Source organism: Pseudomyrmex gracilis, unplaced genomic scaffold, assembly GCF_002006095.1.
Source record: "Pseudomyrmex gracilis isolate BER0280 unplaced genomic scaffold, ASM200609v1 scaffold_2331, whole genome shotgun sequence".
In the NCBI taxonomy this organism is placed as follows: domain Eukaryota; kingdom Metazoa; phylum Arthropoda; class Insecta; order Hymenoptera; family Formicidae; genus Pseudomyrmex; species Pseudomyrmex gracilis.
The window spans coordinates 278-13,352 of NW_018022915.1; the positions used below are offsets into that span (position 1 = coordinate 278).

The 13,075-nt window shown below is 36.3% G+C and overlaps 1 pseudogene; it reads left to right on the forward strand.

The window, feature by feature from the left end:
- Window positions 1-3,593: 3,593 nt before the first annotated feature.
- On the forward strand, window positions 3,594-8,546 carry LOC109862752 (annotated as a pseudogene).
- The last annotated feature ends 4,529 nt before the right edge of the window (window positions 8,547-13,075 follow it).

The window sequence follows — 13,075 nt, forward strand, 5'->3', positions numbered from 1 at the left end:
GACTAATGTCAGAAAAATCACTTTTATTAGTACAAAAATGTGAGCTTGCNCCACTGTCCAGACACCATTTTTCCACGCGAGTTTCCGAGCATGCCATTAAAGCTTCCGTAGCAGTCATAGTTGCATGTGGTGTTTCCTTGCTAGGAGTCTGCTCATTTTTATTTTTATTTGGACAATTAATTGCTTTGTGACCGGTTTGTCTACACTTGTNACATTTAAACTTGAACTGCTTTCCGTTCTTGGAACTTGATAAATTACCCTTGAATTTAAACTGTTTTTTATTTTGACAGTGTGACTTNGACTTACTTGAGAACATGGCGTCTGATGTAGTTTTGTTGTCTCTTTGTCGTGCGTCGCTTTCTTCTATTATTTTTACACGTAAGACGTCCGGTGCTGGTAGTGNGTCACGTGACTCTACCGCACACCTAAAATTTTTGAACGAACTCGGCAAGCTGTACAATAGCATAATCGATATTAATTCAGGATCGATGCCAACGTTCATTTCTGCTAGCTTATCGGCCGTGTCAAAGAAATGTCTTAGATGATCACGTATGTCGGTTCCGGGATCCATTCGATGTAGCATTAAATTTTTAAACAGGGTTGCTTTCCGAGCTGGCCCCTTCGAAGCGTAAATTCCCTCTAGTTTCTGCCACACTTCGCGCGACGAGATGCATCCTTTCACTTGTTTCAATTCAGTGGCACCGATTGACAAAATAATATCTGATTTTGCCTTTGCATCGTTTTTCTCCCATGCTCTTACCTCNCTCATGTTACTCTCCGTTGCTTCCGGTTTCACCGCATCGCCGCTTACATACTGCCATGAGTCGTTTTTTATAAGTAAAGCTTCCATGTGCATGCGCCACGTATTATAATTTTCCTTATTTAACGCCTCGATTCGTGTAACGGCTGATAGGTTCATCTTGAACGTATGAGTATTCCTTTGGTTTTCAAAAAAAAATCACGCGGATGTTCGAGAATGTTCTGGGCCCATAACCTATTAGCGAGGAAGGGCGATGGTGATCGGGCGAGAAACGTAGTTGTACACCTCGAATTTATGAATACTGAATATTTATTACACTCAGAAAAAGATGACAGAACATAAAGTACACTACTGCGAACAAAAATAGTTTTTGTGTAGATTGCACTTCTTTTGTGAGCACTTCAGACGATTCGATGTCGCCTGTTGTTGTTGTTGTTCAAGCGAGAGCGACGGAAGTAAGTGGCGGGTAAAGAAAGTTAGACGAGAGACGAGAGCGCCTCTGATGGGTCTTCTGATTATGACGCGCAAGCGCGATCTCCAACATGATGTCAAAAGATTAAAGTAGTCAATGTTAAAAAGCAACGCAAAAAGTGGCTGTTGGTAATAACGGATAAAATTACCTTAAGAATGACATTTAAGATGCCAGATAGTCAGACTCTAATCATGCAACATTTACAAAATGTCAGTATCAAGCTCTTGCTTCAAATCTAAAGTGATGTATAAAAGAAAAGTGGTTTATATCAAATCAATTGTAGCATACCATTAGAAATAAAATTCCATTAATGACATATAGACCATAGAAACTCGTGGCTACAAAAAAAATGCGGATATGTAAATTGAGTCAAAAATAATGAAAAAAAATTTAAAGTATTCTGTAGCTTAAAGACAGGTAAAATATATTCCTAATAAAATTGTAATTAGTAGGCTTATTTTTCATTCTGTGAAAATTCTATTCATAATTGAATAGTGTGTCCAAGAAATTAAAATTCTTGAGGACACTACAACAATTGTGTTTACAAAGAGAATGTCGTAAGGATTACATGCTTTAATTCCCAATGGAAGTCATAATTGGCCATTGTCTATGGCTGGAAATAGAAATAAATAAAAATAAACTCAGTAGAAGTACCTTACATATAAAGATAAATCCTTAAGGATAAGTGTTTTAAGGCTGTAAAAATGTAAGGAAATAAAAATATAAAATTATTGAATAAGATAAATAAAAATGTAGCATATAAAAGTATGATGTTAGAGAAAAAGTATTGGATAAGAACTTTAAATTCCTTAATAATAAAAAAAAGGATTCAGTTAATTACTATATATATTCGTGATGGAATTAATCAAAATGGTATTTGAAGTATTGAAATAGAAATTATTATTCTTATTCAGTTTAATGAAAATGAGTTAGATGTTAAAAGATCAAATACTGTAAATAAATTTGTTATTATAAATATAAATTTCATTAAATTTTATGGGCATTGAGAGTAAATATGAAGATGCTAGTTTAGTATAAATAAGATCATTTATAATTGGATTTAAAAAAAAATTTTTTTCCCGTTGGTGGGCTAATTATAATAGAGAAATGAATCGATGAAATTACTACGTATAATAAAACTATGTTTAAGCATAATAAAGGTATTTAAAGTAAACGTCCTATCTGTGGTATATAAGAATATTACATTGAATATTTTAAAATTGACAATTAATATTTTTATGAATTAATTCTTACATTAAAAGTAATCTTTATTTTACTATAGGTTGATTTAAAAAATAAAAACTTACATTATCAGTCATTAAATTTACTATATGGGCTAACCCAATTATGAGTTTGATAGAACTTATTTTTTAAAATTTTTAATTTTTGTTGATTCGACAACAATAGGTATAAATCTGTGGTTAATGCAGCAGATTTCTAACCATTGTCTACAAAATAATCCAGGTCCATTTATTCAGATTATTTTTTGATTTAGTCGGCCTAAGGTAGATCGGCTTAAGGTATCTATTTTGATTCCTAAGGATGGAACAGTTTATGAGTAAATTACATCTGTAAATGTGGTTAATCATTGAATAGGGTATTTAAAAGGAATAACGCAACGGTTGTCAACATCTACTAAACTGGAAGAAAAATTGTTTTCGTTTGATTTAAACGAATCAAATTCTAGGTTTATAATATCAGAATATTCGTATGATCAATATCATTGCTGACTTAGGGCGTTACTGTTTATGTTGTTACGTAATATTTCATCTGTATAATACAGAATTTTAATGGATAGAATAACAATAAAAATTACTGTAATCGTACGAACAACAGTCTATAAGATTTCAATACTGTTTCTTTCTAGGAAAAATTGATTAATATGATTATTGTATCAGAATGATGATATAAATAAAACAATTAATTTTGTACTAACATCTAAAACTATTATTGTAAAATCGTGAAAAAAGATTATTATATCGAAAATAAAAGTAGTAGAATTTTGAAGGCCTATGATTCATGTATTACTTGTTAATAAATATTTGGATATCATATATGGTATTTAACACAATAGCACTTTTTCTGCCATATTAAATTACCTTGTTGAAGGAATTTTATTGTAACTATGAAACATAGGAGAATCGGATAGTATTCATTTAATAAATAAATTTTGGTGGAATATAAAAATAATGTTTTGTTTGGATGCTAAAGATTCTCACCTAAAAAAAGCACATAAAATTAATCTTATAATAAAAATAAGTGAACCTCTTTGATTAAATAATAATTCATGAAATAAATGTGCCAGGGTAATCTCTGTATCGGCGAGATATCCCTGTAAGTCCTAAGAAATGGTAAAGGAAAATGGGTATGTTTACAACAGTAAATATTGGTAAAACTTAAATATTTAATCAAAAATTATTGAGAGCGTAACCAGTAATAAGAGGGAATCAGTGAATAAATCTTAAAATAATTGAGAATACAGCTTCTATAGATAGGACATAATGGAAACGGATTACAAGGTAGTATGTATCATGTAATACAATATCAAGTGATAAATTTGATAGTGTAAAACCAGTTAATCATCTTATGGTAAATATAATTACAAAGATCATAAAAGAGTGGAAGTTATATTTATTTTAAACAATTAAAAACTCTTTTAAGGCTCCGAAGTTTCCAAACTAATAATAAATATATATTCGGTCATAAGAGCCGTTCGCTAGGTGTTGTGCGGAGATTATACGTGTACATATATACATATATACGTGTTCACTTGTAAATTTTTACACGTGAAATTTGACTTGTAATAACAATTCTAAAATTTATATAGGGTGCTATATTTGCATCTCGTATATGAAAAATCCCAAATACCCTTTTCATATATTTATTTTATTTTTGTGCAAGGTAGTAATTTATCTAAAGATTTTAATTTCTGTGGGGACAGCAATGATCATTGTTGCTGAGGTGAAATAAGCTCGTTAACATCTGTTCCTACTGAAAATATATAATGGGGTTATACAATAAATCCTAGAAATCTAATTGCTATTATTGCATAAAGTATTCCTAAGAATCCGAATGTTTCTTTTTTACTTTTTTTACTTATAATAATATGAAAGATTATTCCAAATCCTAGTAAGATTAAAATATAAACTTCTGGATGTACAAAAATTCAGAATAAGTGGTGGCATAGGATTAAGTGTACTCCTCCTGAGAAGTCAAAAAATAATGTACGTAATTATTGATCTGTTGAGAGCGTGGTGATTGCACCAGCTAGCACAGGTAGTGATAAAACAAGCAGAATAGCTGTAATTAAGATAAATCAGACTATTAAAGGAGTTTTGTCTACAGAAAAATGTTTATGAGTTATATTAATAATTGTAGAGATAAAGTAATAGCTCCCATAATTGAATAAATTCTTGCAATATGTAGAGAAATATTGTTAAATCTACTGACGAACCTCTGTGGACTTTTATATTTGAGGAGAGAAGAGGGTATACTGTTCAACCAGTTCCAACACCGGAGCTAATAAATCTTTTAAAAGTAAGAAGTATAATAAACGGTAATGGAAGTCAAAATCCTATGTTATTTATTCGTGAATAAGCTATGTCTGCTGACCCAATCATTAAAAGGACAAGAAAATTACAAAATCCTCTAATTAAAAATGGCACAACTATGAAAAAAATTGTATTAAATGCGTGTTTTGTTACAATAAAATTATAAAGTTGATCATTGTTAATGATTGCGCCGCATGATCCAAGTTTAATTCGAATAATTATTCTCATTTATGACTTGATCATACCAGCTCATATGGCAAATATAAAGTAGAAAATTCCAATATCTTTATATGATTCGTTAAATATAGTCATTTGTTCTTATATATTTATACTAAATTTAATATATTGGTAGTAAAATTATAATTATAAAAATTAGAGTGCTATGTCTGATTTAAGTACTAAATTGTAAATTTATTTAAAAACTACTTTTTTAATACTAAAGAAAGTTACGGATATTTAATTTATGAATATAATTTTAGTTACTGATCATCAGTTTTGATTAAAATGTTTAAGATTTATAAACTAATTATTTTTTAAACTTTGAAAGCTTATAGTTTACTACAAAATTAAAATTTTTTAAGTATTATAATTAAGGGCGTAAATAAGGGTAAGATAATAGAGACATAATTATTTAAATCAAAACTTGATTTTTTTGTGTAAATTTAGATTTAAAGTTTTTTACAAATATGAATCATGAAATTATTTTAATGTGGATAAATGTTATTAACAAGGAACTAAATAAGACAATTATTATTAATATCATCATATTTGATTTTTTAATAATAATGTAAGTTGTGAATTAGTTGAAGATAAAAAAACAAACTGGTGTCATTTTTGATAAGTTTATTATTATTAATGCAAATATTAAATTAAAGTTTTTGATATTGCGTTGAAAAATTTGAGTAAGATTGTAGGTTTATTCAAAATTTAACTAATTATAAGTAAAATGGTAGAGTAAGAAAAACAGTATATAAATCATATTTAATGTTTTACTTAAATAAGTATAATAATTTATCTTGTTTTATTACTGAAGGAATCTGTAATTAAGAGTTTTATTCTTTTAATGTTGATTATAGAAACAGGAAAAACACTTATTGTTATATTTAAGAATATATAGAATATATTGTTATTATTAAGAACATAAAGATCTGTCTTGTAATCTCTGTAAGATAAAAAATATTAAATGGATGCAATTTCTGAAAAGTTAGTAAAAGTGCACTTGCCTGCCAGGTTATAAATTTGATTAAAAAAGTTAATCTTAAATGGAAAGGGGTGATTCCACGTTTTAAAAATAAAGATAATATTAATATTGAATGTTTTGAATTTAAAATTACTGGGTTGATAATTATAGCAAACAATATAATTAAAAATGCTAGAAATTGTATTACAAAATAAGTAAAAGTAATTTTTTTTTCTCTAATTATTATGAGTATGTAATTGATGAATATGAAAGTATTAATTTCTATAATAAATCAAATTTGTAGTATGCTGGATAATATTCTTGTTATTAGGGATGTAAAAATTAATACTGATGTTAGAAAGATAATGATATTAGAAAAGAAGTTAATGATATTAGAAAATAAGTTGATTTATAATTTAAAAACTTATTAAACAATAATATTTTGTAAGGTTCTCTGAATTATAAGTTTTTGAAATTTGATATTTTTTTACAAACTTTTGACTAAATATCGAACAAATCAATCCGAGGTTTTATATCAAATCTTGATATTCTGATATTTTTCTAATTGAGACATGTACTTATCGCGGATAGAATTTTTTTAACCTAGAAAACAATTCAAAAGTAGTATTGATTTTAATTTTTTCATATTGCAGAAAAATCAACACAAAGTGCAACAAAATATACTGTGAAATTCTCACATAGAGACGGAGAAATCACAGAAGACTCTCAAAGTGGCAAAGATGAAAAACTAGGCGCCCGCTGAAATAAAGATTACCGCCGTGCAGCTGACTCGTGAAGCAAAAGAATGTGACTTGGAACTTCTGTTTTCATCTTCAAAGCAGATTTTGGACCCTCACAAACTTGCTAATTATCAACATTAAAATCGCAAAGCGTTCGAAGATGTCATACGCAAGAATCGTATGATCATTTCTAACTGGATAAAGTACGCACAATGAGAAAAAAGTCAGAAACAGATTCAACGTGCGAAAGATATTTACGAGCGAGCGCTGGAGGTAGATTATCGGAATATATCTTTGTGTGTCTCAAATACATGGAGATATAAATGCGCAACAGGCAGGTCAATTACGCCAAGAATCTGTGGAATCGTGCGATTACGTTGCTGCCACGAGCAAATCAATTTTGGTACAAATATACGTACATGTAAGAATCTCTGGAAAACATTGGCTGTGCGCATCAAGTGATCGAGCAATAAATGAAATGAGAATTGGACAAACCGGTCTGCCTGGCAGACAAATATGAAGTTTGTGCTGCGACAAAAAGATTGATCGCGCCCGACAAATTTACGCGCTTTATTATGGTACATCCCGATAAAGCATTGGATAAAGTACGGAGGAGCCTTACGAATTTATCAGAGGCGCGCGCGACGTTTACGAACAAGCGGTGAACTATACGAAAACGAGGATCTGGACGAGAAGTCGTTTCCGGTTTTTGTTAAGTTCGAGAAAAATCAACAAAAACACGTTCGTGCGCGTATCATCTAAAAGTACGCTTTAGAACATCTGTCAAAAAGAAGCAGTCAAAAAAGTTACAAGGCTTATACAAGGTTTATACAATTCACGAAAAAAAGTACGGCGATTGCTTGGGAATCGAGGACGTCATCTGCAAGCAGAAGCATCAGTACGAGCAGAGAGTGAAGGAGAATCCGTCTACCTACGACACGTGGTTCGATTATCTTGTAAGTAAACCCAATGTGATTCACAAGACGTACGAACAAGCGATCGCTAAAGTTTCGTCAACCAAGAAAAAACAATGCTGGCATAGGTACATCTATCTTCGGATCAAGTATGCCATCTTTGATGAACTGGAAACGAAAGACATCGAACGTTGCCGTGAGGTGTACAAAGTGTGTCTGAAACTCATACCGCAAAAACGTTTCACTTTCTCCAAGATCTGGCTGTATTACGCGTACGTTGTCATGATCCGACAAAAGAACGTCGCGAAAACAAACAAACGTTAGATCTGGCACTGGGCATCTGTCCGACGGACAAGCTCTATCAAAGTTACATTGATCTGNAAACGCAGCTTGTTGAGTTTCGATCGATGTCGCAAGTTGTATGTGAAGTTTCTCGAGTTCGGTCCGGAGAATTGCGCCACGTTGATGCGATTTGCCGAGGTGGAAACGCGTTTGAATGAGATCGTTTGCGCCCGTGCGATCTACGAATTCGCCGTCGCGCGGCCGCAAATGAACATGCCGGGACTGCTATGGAGATCGTACATTGACCTTGAAATCGCTCAAAGCACGACAAAAACGCTCGTTAACTGTTCGAGCGTTTAATCGAACGCAAGTTGCACGTCAAGGTCTCGATCGTTCACGCCAAGTACGAATTGCTGAACCCGCAGCTGGAAAAACGACGTCGCTCTGGCCAGGTGTATATTCGAGCGCGAAAAAAACGCGTCAAAAAACAGCGGCGACATCAAGAGTCGCGTGTTGTGCTGGAGACTTGGAAGGACTTTGAGAGTGAAAAAGGCACAAAAACTTTTGCCAAGATTATGTAGAAGATGACGCGCAGAGTAAAGAAGAAGCAAAGCATCGTTGAGAAAGACGAGAACAACGACAAATAAAAAAACTAGGATATGTAAGGAAAACACCATATGAAGTTGCAAATCGTAAACGTTGTTCTCTTGCTGGCAAATGCAAAAAAGGAACAATAAATCAACACTGCGTTACATCAAATATATTTATTTTGGTGCCGTCAATGCATCATTGTTTTGTTTAGTGACATTAAGCAAACGTTACATCATCTTCGCTATATCGGAATTGACACTGGCGTAAGCTCCGTTTACTCGCGCTTTTACGTATTCCAAGGGATTCGCTTGAGCAATGCGAGTGTGATTCGAGTCAACGGCGTCGCATTCTTTCGCGGACGGTACTTGTATGTTCGGATACTACCGGTAAACAAAAATTCTAACAGTTTAAACGTTACGATCGCTACGCTTTCTCTCTTTGGACGACCGTCCGATTAAACGCGCGCGCTATACATAATGTCGTAAAACCGATTGTACAAATTTCTGTTAAGCACCGCGCAATTGCCGCATATTTTACCTAGATTAGTAGTTGCTGCTATGCAAATTATATCTATGAGTTACGCGCGATTTTAAATGGATTCGTTGATCCAGGCGTCTACGTTCATTCCGCGTTTGAATTTTGCTGCAAGTAGCGTAGAGACGTATTGACGCGCGCTTGTAAACTTGCATCTAAGGATCAAATGTGCGCATCGCGCGACACAAAGCTTCCATGGATCGGTCGTAATTGAGTTTGCAAAAAAACAATAGTTTTACCGCAATGGAATTTGTCCAATCTACGCTCCGTTGTTCCGAACGTACCGCTACGCTGTTCGACAAACGACGAACGCGTTGCGGCGACGTGTCGCACATTAGGCGCGAGAATAAGTGATAAGTCATTGATTGGGAGCACGTGGAGTGCAACTGATCGCCGAACAGAAACGTTTGAAACAGGCACGCTTGCAATTTGAGCAACGATTTGATTCCGCGTACAATCATGCACGTGTACACGTTTCCGTCAAAATCGGCGTTCAGGTTACCAAGATCATACGGCGACACGTGTATGGAATCGTTGCTCTTGTTTGATTCGGTAATGTATATTTGCGATACAATTACAACGCTACCGTTGTGAATACACGGATCGTGTTTTAATACAATCAAAGTTGAACGGTACGTCAAAGCACGCGTTTGCCCGACCAATACGTGAATCCGTTGTCGTTTGGTCAAAACCGTACAAGGTACTGATCGCGTGTTTTGTTAAAACCAAATAACGAACAAACGTGGTGACGCGGAAAGCGTATCGCGTGTTCACGCATATACGGCACGAGTTGATTGTAACCGCAAAATGTGTTTTTTTAACGGGTAAGTAATCAGATAGTACAAGTAGCTCTTGCTCGATTGCAAAATGTTCTTCAATGTACCGCCTTCCTCAGTAAACGAATCGATCACGCTCTCGTTGCACCGTTATCAACATAGGCACGCTGGCGTATTTGTACGGTGATAGTGACACTTTCGCGCGAGTGGCGCTCAATAGCGTCGCACTTTGGCAGAACGTTTCAATGCTCGTCGTTCAAAGCGGTGTCCGTTGAAACATTGTCGTCTCGGAACGTTTTGTCGCATCGTGACTAAACGGACCACCGACGTCAATGTGTAAATAATTACCGTAGTCGTCGCAAATTGACGCGCGATTGATTCAATCCAAACAATCGAGACAATCTGCGCGATTGGTGCGTTTCGATAAATCGACGCGATTGGTGTAGTCCACTTGATTGTGGTACACCAAGTCAAACGCAAATTTCGCGGTTCTTCCGTTTGCTTCAACGACACACTTACCAAATCAAGTTCGGAATCCGCGCAATCGCGTTTGTAGTCGTTGTCGAACAACGCGTTCTTGTTGCGTTGTTGCCAGTGCCGCTTTGAGCGTAGCAACACTTTTAACGCATTCTTGCGTTATCGCAGTTGCGTGGATTTGTAGATTCGTTAGATACACGCGATCCAACGTAACGCGCTTTAAACACAGTTGCTTATTTTTGTTTTTATTTTTACCGTAGCTCGTGGGTAAAAGGTCCGATGTGACGCTCGCTCCGTTTGCTTTAAGCGAACGAAAAATCTACGGTTTGTTTCGAGTTTACAACTGAGCAAGAGATACTCTTCGTCGATCGCATTTGCCGACAATTCGAAGTCGTACGTTTGAATGTGCAAATCGTAAACCTAGTCCCTTTGGTAGCAAATGCAAAAAAGGACAATAGCGTGCAAACGAGTCGCCAACGACAGCGATGCGGTCGCGTCAATTAAGTGTAGTTTACATTGTTCCATTTGAGACGTTTCGTGCACGAATATAGCGCACGTTCCATGTCAAAACAATTGTATCAATTGCGCTCGACCAAGGCTCGCTATGTCCGACGGTCTCTTGCCGCTGTGAGCCAACAGTAGCATCCCGTACGCGAACAATTTGTCGTCGTTGTCGTTGCGTCGTTTGCTTGTTGCGCGCGTCCATTCCGTTGTTTTGCGTTACGACGTCGTCGCACTATTGGAGAATTGCAGTGTACGCTCGATCGCTTAAAACGTATATTTACATTTGCACTTGCTAAACGTCGCGGTTCTTCGCAACCGTTTGGTTTGCCCGTTATTGTTTGTTCATACCAACGCTGAGCGTTTGCTGCTTCATTGTCCTAACATCTTAGAGCGTAACGCAATGTTTCGATTGCTACCGAACCAGCGACGTCTCATGCAAACTTCGAATCTTTTGCTACAAGCGCTAACACCATTTGCATATACAAAAAGGAATAGCCGTATTTCAGCACTTGGTCGACAAGATGTTGAACGCAGATCTCGGTCTAAATCGCATCATCGTATTTGTTCTCTATCAAACCAACGTCGAATACGGTGCGAAACAGGGCGTGTTAGTTTCTCTCGTGCTTGGATTGCTCTTGTCGCGATTGATAGAATGAGATCAATGTTCCCGCGTTGTACGTTTTGTCAGTTACAACGCCACGCGCCGTGTCGCGTTGTATCGCAATTCGACAATGCTTTTTGTAAATGTTAACGCCGCGCGTTAAACGGTATGATTCGACGTAGCGTACGTTGTCGCACGCCTCGTCGATTCTGTGCATATCGTTGCGCGAGTCGGTAGTAGTACCGCGCGCATCGTCGAGCGTTCAAGCGATCTGTCGGTTCTTATTCTACCGCCACCGTTTGAAGCAAAGGCGACACTTGTCTTTTTAACCACGAATTTTGTGATACGTGCTATTGATTCATCGCGGAAACATTGCGCGAAAAGTGAACAACGGTGGACAAGTACGAACCAAAATTTGCACGTACCATTGCGTTTTGTTTCTTTTGAACAAATACGTCGTCGAGTTGTTCAAGCACCGTCGCGGAATTGTACTGCGCACAGCAAACAGTTTATCCAACGTGGCCAAGTGGAATTCGTTGCACAACACAGGCATGTTTATCGTCACGGGAATCTTCACCTTTGCGTATTCGATCGGTTGCATGACTATGAGTGCTCCGTCAACTACTGAATTTTCTTTGATCAAATTGTACATTCGCGCAACCGTTTGTCGAGTAAATGTTTCGTACACAATTCCAAATCGTACACAGTTTGAAAAGTGTCGGAGCGATTCCGTTGGCGACGATTTTAATTCCACGCGCATCGCCGTTACCATCGAACTCGATGTCTACCGGAACGACCGTTTTCGCTAAGAGTCCGTCGTCGTTTTCGCTAAGTGTCAGTTGCAACCGTCGTTACGTCGCGTATCAAATTTGTTCCAAAATGACGGAAGTACGTTCGGAATGCGAATCGCTCGTATTCTTTTTTTTTGCGGACACGCGGTTGCGCAACGAACGTATTGGTAAATTTCGTTCGGGTAATTTTGATCCACCCAAGCGACACTAACGATCGTTTGCGGTCGCTGCAAAGGCGCGACAAGCTTCGCGAGTAGGCGCTTTCCACAGTAGCAATATTTTGATAGATTTCCACAAATGCACGTTGTGTTACGTCCTGGTCGGTCGCGGCTACTAGAAATAAAAAGGGAAATTTGTTCTCGGACCATCTAATGAGAGTTACCGCTAATTTTGTATCGAAACCCAAAATCGCTCGCGGCAAGGGAATCACTCACGAAGAAATAGGATGAACTTAACACAATGACGGTGTTATACGTGATTTCCAGAGAAAATGAACACTGTATAGTCGTTACGATTGCGTGTTCCGATCAAGGTGAATTGAACGACAATGTAGGTGTGTTTTTTATCGCTATTATCTGTATCGTATCTCTACATGTAAACATATGTTTATTACAATGTTTTCTACATAGATCGATTGATCGTAATGCTATACGAATCAATTGTACGGATTGACATTAGCAACGTACAATCTGAATAGTTGCGCGCATCGGAACAGTTAACGGTCCGAGCAGCAACGGGCGATTATTGACAGCGTCGTGCAGTAAGCACTCGAAGCAAACTCGACGCGTGACGTTAACGGAACTGTGCGACCGAAGACTTCGGGAAGCGGAGTTGAAGTCGTCCAACTTTTAAATGAATCGGTTGATTCTGAGTTGGACCGGCAGTTCGACGACTTGATAGCA